Source organism: Hipposideros armiger, unplaced genomic scaffold, assembly GCF_001890085.2.
Source record: "Hipposideros armiger isolate ML-2016 unplaced genomic scaffold, ASM189008v1 scaffold_22, whole genome shotgun sequence".
NCBI lineage: Eukaryota > Metazoa > Chordata > Mammalia > Chiroptera > Hipposideridae > Hipposideros > Hipposideros armiger.
This window is the reverse complement of record NW_017731372.1, coordinates 5,308,517-5,314,777: the sequence shown is the minus strand read 5'-3', so window position 1 is coordinate 5,314,777 and position 6,261 is coordinate 5,308,517. Positions and strand designations below refer to the sequence as shown.

General features: G+C 43.7%; 1 long non-coding RNA gene across 1 annotated transcript in view; it reads left to right on the top strand.

Annotated features, from left to right (window-relative positions):
* Positions 1-829: 829 nt before the first annotated feature.
* LOC109379141 (uncharacterized) overlaps positions 830-6,261 on the top strand; it is a 34,121-nt gene continuing 28,689 nt past the window's right edge. The window contains exon 1 of the long non-coding RNA XR_002123128.1: positions 830-921. This is a non-coding gene — a long non-coding RNA (uncharacterized LOC109379141). The remainder of the gene's footprint in view (positions 922-6,261) is intronic.

The window sequence follows — 6,261 nt, the reverse complement described above, 5'->3', positions numbered from 1 at the left end:
GAGTATCACAGTGGTCATACCAAGGCTGCTGAGAAGGAAATAAAAACCAACACTATCAGACATTTTTGCTATAACATCATATAGGCACCCCCGAAATAATTCATGATCAACAAATTTCCACCATGAAAATAATAGGGCTTACGAGAAAAATAGGGTTTGGCTGGTGACTCAAAACTTGTGGAACTTTGTGACTAAAGCCTTAACAAAAATAGTAACAATACTAAGAAAAAGATTAGCACAGTTAACTCTGCTGGCATTTGCAGCTAGAACCACAGTCAGTTTTTTCTTGTACCCTGGGGTACCCTGGGGTCCTGCTTCTTCCTTGGATATGTTGGTCCTTAAAGACATTCACATCTAATGGAGGCCTAGGTCATCAAAATTAAAATGTACACACTAGGGACAGCTTTCTTTATTAATCTGGTTTTGTTTTAACACAGGGACTTTTGCAGTAGTGACATCTGCTTTTGCACCTTCCCTCAATCACTTAGTATGGAAGCTGCTACACCCACCTCTCCTGAACGGATGAAAGACATTACTCCCAAATGTTCGTTTTCTTAAGATCTTTATATAACGTCTATGGGTTTCTCCCTAATTGTGAGAAAATGTGTACTTGATTGCTTCAAACATTCACATGCTGGGGAGAAAAAAAATCATCCGTGAACTAATACAACTTCCATGTCCTGACATTGTCCCCTACTTACCAGTTACATATGCAGCAGAACAAACCACGAACAAGGTTTGTTGCAGAGAACAACCCTGACACGAGCAAAATAGTATAATAATTGTTTCCTGGTTTTCAACTTTTCAGATCAACCTATTGACAAGAGTAGTGGCCCCAACCCTGCTCGCCAGCGCTAACTCCATCCTAAGACCGAAGAGCCTGCAGATAGCATGTCTGGCGGAAGGACCACAAGTGGAGGCGTAAGCATGGAGCTGCCTGACGCAGAGCTGGGTGATGGAGGAGAACAATGCGTTCATTTTGGGAGGGATGGGGGGCCGAGAGGAGTGGTGTAAAGGCCCTATATCTAAGGTTGGGAATTGAAGTAAAAATGACAGAAATGTGTTATGTGACACATGATTTTAATCATCAAAATAATGATAAAAGCCTTGAAGGGCTAGGAAGGCATGGAGGAGATCAAGAGACTGCTGCTTTTCTTCATAAGCCCTTCTAGTTTATTTAACTTTTTTAACCAAATGCATATGTGAATATCATGAAAATGAAAAGAAGTTAACTTGAAAAAAATTTTGTTCTTATCCCACTCTACAGTTCTACAAGTACTAAGAAATTCTGATTCTGGTGAGGCCAAGAATTTGAATTAATATTATGAAAAAGATCCACAGACGATTTTGCTGCTCAATAGAGGTTAAGTCCTTTTGCTCTGGTCAGTAGAAAGAGAGATACTGTGTGCCACTTGCTTGATTTAGAGTCTTTCTTTTTTTCTTTATTCAGAGTGTTTCACAGGATGTGTGTCCTGTGAAACATTCTTTAGGAAATGCAAACCATTTCCAAAGGTGCACCATTCTCTTGGGCAGGAAGAAGGAAAAAGGACATTTTAGATGAAGGAAACCATGATAAGGAATACCTTCAGTTTGCTTATCAAGATTCCTAACTCCCCATCACTCAGGCAGGAACGTATAGTGCTTTTCTCAGGAGGAGGGACAGGTAACACTAAGTTATTGACATGCCCTCCATGGCTCGTCTTGTTAACAACGTGTGTAGGGTTATGCGGTATAGGTTTGAACACAGCTGCCAGGCCCATGCAGAAGAGCTCTTGCTCATGATGTGAGCTCTACTGGCTGAGGCTTATGCAAAGCAGCTCAGAGGGCTTTCAGGTTGCAGGAGGCTGGAAGGGTGGTATGCGTAGAAAGTGCCAGGGTGGGACTGGTCAGAATAAACCAAGACATGAGGACTCTCTGGGCCACAGGTTTTGAAATTTCTGAGCAAGGTTGGTCTGAATGATATTTATTTCCTGGAAACCTAGCATCTTGAAGGGCTCTAGACCTCCAAACCAAGCATGTTAGGATAGGAGAGGCGTCACCCAGCCTGTACCAGGGTGGAGTCCATGACCGTGGCTCCATGACCATGCTCTGAGGGAGATGCAGGTGATTGTCTTTTGTGACAACATTTCTGGAAAGGCAGTGAGAAGTGGTGGACCCAGCTCTAGATTAGGCATCAGAATTTCTGGACCCTGTAAAGGCCCGAAGGCTACCTGGAGAGAGAGGGTCTTTGGTGTCCCATGTAAACTCTATCAGCCTCTAGCAAGGCCTCCCAAATAAACATATATCTTAGGTTTAAAAAAACAAAAAAAAAACAAAATAAGACTAAACATGTTGAGAGCAAAAGCAGCTTCAAATATGTCTCCTAGTTGCTGCTTCCAAAACATTGCCTCCCATGAGTCTTTCTTATGTGGAAATTCTTAAGCAAATTACCTTTCCAGTTAGGCCTAGCTCTCTTCCTTATTTGCTGTATAGCCTTTTCTCTTTGTTCCTGAGTTTGTTCATCTGTAAAACTGAGTGGAGAAGAGAGTGAACTGATTGACCCCTAATATATCCCTTCAAGCTTTTACGTCCCAGGATTCCATGTTCTCCAAAAGGCAGGGATGTTCTAGGGCGCCCCTAGTTTCCATCAGGCAAGATGACTGAAAGCCCAGCAAGGAGCGGGTGAGAGGCATCTTTTGACTCAGAGATCCTGTTCTCTTTTCCAGATAGATTTCTCTGTCTTTCTAGGGAAGGGAAGGTGAGAGCTGCTTGTCCACGTGGAGGCTTCACAAAAGCACAGGAACAAACATACAGTTCTTACCAAATCCTCGATTTCTCCGGAAGTGCTGAGCCACAGTCTGCGGGGAGCAGGCTCTCCGCTGACCCAGATAAGCAGACCTAGCGCGCTGTGATGTTGGCATGAGTTCAAGGTGTCTCTCTCCGCAGGACGTCAGGAGGCTGGGTGGCCCTGTCCAAACATGAACACGTGGACAGCGGTGTCCCTACCTAGACAGATGCGAGCACAAAAGAGACTTTTCAGCTAATCAGATCCTCTGGTGTTTGTAGCTCTAAGCGAGTAAGGTCATTAGAACCCTTCTTCAAAACACGTTTTTTTCCTCCTCATTCTGATGAAGTAAAAATAGGCTGAGGAATTGATTTTATTTCCATTTAAGTTAGTTCAATGGAAGGCAGATTTTTTTTTTGTGTGTGTGTGTGTGTGTGTGTGTGTGTGTGTATGTATGTGTGTGTGTCTCTGTGTGCACGAACACACACACACACACACACACACACACACGGCATGGGGGGAGGCCTGAGGGAAGGAGAGTTTTGAGATGATGCTATTGGGTCCCCTGGCTAAAGAAGAAAAATGTTGGGCTTGAAATGGTTTTCCTCTGGGGGCTGTTTGTGGAATCAAAACGCCTCTCCGGTTTGCAGTTCTGAAACCCACTACTGTGACTAAAAAAAAAAAACCACTTTCAATTTAGAGGAGGAAAAAGCTACAGCTCCTGGAGACCCATCTCGGCTGAGGAAAATGCCGCTGGATGAAGTGAATACTGCGGGCCTGGATTTCAAACACCAGCATTGATCTCAACATTGATTGGGGTTGTGTTGATGATTGTGTCTGAGCGCCAAGTCCCGCCTTGTCCCCCTGGGGAAGAGGATTGATCAGAGGGTGCAGCTGTGAGGCTGGGATGAAAAGGAAGGACAAAGGGGTCAGTCCCATGAAGAGGGAAGGACCCCAACACACTCTTTCAATAAACTGAAATCCTGCAAATCAAAGTCTCACCCTTAGCGACTACCATTCCTCTCCTCCCTGCCACCCCCTACTTTGTCAACACTTTTCTCCTGAGAAGGGCTCAGTGCTTTGAAGGATGCTCGGGTTAAATCTCTATTTACAGCACCACCAGGAGAGGGGCACGTGGATAAATGATTAATTCTCCATTCTTCCTGTACCCAGGACTCTGCACCCACTAGGTTTCTTGGTATAAGAAGACCCATTGCGGGACCTCGTGCTGCCTACTTAGTTCCAGAGTGATGGACATGAATTATTAATTTGTCAAATATTTGTTGAGTGCCTACTATGTGACAGGAGCTTAGGGTGACTCAGTGAACAAAACAAACACAGATCTCTGTCCTCGTGAAGCTGATATGTCGGGGGGAGGAAGATGGATAGTAAACAACAAAAGTAATACATAACAAATTATTGTATGTCCTAAGGTGATGAATGCTGTGAAACAGGCAAAATAGAGCTGAGAAGGAGAAATTCGGAGGACAGAGTTGGGGGTGCTCTGCAGATGGTCAGAGTGCACCTCTTTGAGAAGGTGACGCCTAAGCAAAGACTGCAGGGAGGGGGGAAATTCAGCTGGTCAGATATCCCGAGCTAGAGCCTCCAGGCAGAGGGAACTGCTAAGTGCAATGGCCCCAAGGTGGCAGAGTAGCTGGGGTGTCCCTAGAGCACCAAGAAAGTGTGTGTCTAGATCAGGGGGTGAGGGGGTGGCCGAGGGTGAGGGTGGAGAGTTCCTGGAGCCTAAACCCTGTAGGGCATCATTGGTCTTTGTAAGATCTTTGGCTTTTATTCTGAGATAAATGGGGAGCCACCAGAGAATTTTAAGCAGAGGAATGGCATGATCTGACTTAGATTTTTTCGAGATCACTCTGGTTGTTGTGTTGAGAATAGAGGGCAAGAGAAGAGAACGAAGATGGGGAGAAGGAGGAGAGAGATGGTGAAGGCATCAGAGGCAGAGATGCTGAGAAGTGGTCTATTTCCAAATATAGTTTGGAGGTGGAGCCAAAAAGATTTTCTGGTTGATGGGAGGCTGAGGTTTGGGGCTTGAGCACTAAAGAGCTGAGTTCCTCACAACTCAGATGGAAGGGAGGTTTTTCCATCAGGAGTGTCACATCAGTCATGTTGAATCTGAGATGTCTGTTACAGATATCCAAGTGGAAATGTTGAGTATGCAATTGCAGGTATGTCTGAAGTTATCCTGGAGGGAGAGATCTGAGTTTTAAATATAAATTTGGCAGTGATTTGCATATACGTGATGTTTAAATACCATGAGACTGGATGTGATCACCAAGGGAGTGGGTAAAGATGGAGAAGAGAATAGGGCCAATGGTACCCTTGGGAACAGGGCCCTAGGACACTTTAATATTAAGAGGCTGGGGAGAGAAGAAGACCAGCAAAGGAGGCTGAGAGAGAGACACCTGCGAAGTAGGAGTAGGTAGGGTGCTCAGAGCCAGGTCAAGAAGGGTAACACAATCAACTGGTTCAAATCCTGTGGGAGGTCAAGAAAGATGAGGATGTTATCATTCCTTTCAGCAACATGGAGGTCACCAAGGACCTGAGCAAGAGCGGTTTTGGAGGAGTGGTGGAGGCAAACGTTCAACTGGATCAGGTCTAAGAGAAAATAAGAGGCGAGGGGTTGCTGACAACAGAGAAAATGGCTTTGCCCATAAATCAACTCAGGTTAAAGACCTGAATGTTAGACCTGAAACTATAAAACTCTTAGAAGAAACAGGGGATAAGAATCTCTTTGGTATCTGTCTTGGCAATGATTTTTTGGATATGACAACAAAAGCAAAAATAATTAAGTGGGACGACAACAAACTAAAAAGCTTCTGCAGAGGAAAGGAAGCATTCAAAACAAAAGGCAGCCTATGGAACAGGAGAAAATATTCACAAGTCACATATCCAAAATATATAAAGTACTCATACAACTCAATAGTAGAAAAGCAAACAATCCAATTCGAAAAATAGTCAGAGGAACTGAATGGACATTTTCCCAAAGAAGACATAAAAACGGCCAACAGGAAAATGAAAAGGCGCTCAGCTTTACTAATTTTCAGGGAAAGGTGATTCAAAACCACCATGAGGTGTTACCTCACACCTGTTAGAATGGCTGTCATTTAAGAGACAAGAGATATGTGTTGCCAAGGATGTGGAGAAAAGGAACCCTTGTGCACTCTTGGTGGGAATGTAAATTGGTGCAGCCACTATGGAAAACAGTATGGAGGTTCCTCAAGAAATTAAAAATAGAACTACCATGTGATCTAGCAATCCCACTTCTGGGTATCTATCCAAAAGAAATAAAATCACTGTCTCAAAAAGATAGCTACACTCTTATGTTCATTGCAGCATTATTCACAATAGCCAAGATATGGAAACAACCTAAGTGTTCATTAATGAATAAATGGATAAATGGGTATATATACCACAACTTCTTTATCCATTATCCATCAATGAACATTAAGTTGTTTCTATATATACATACATGAAAAAAA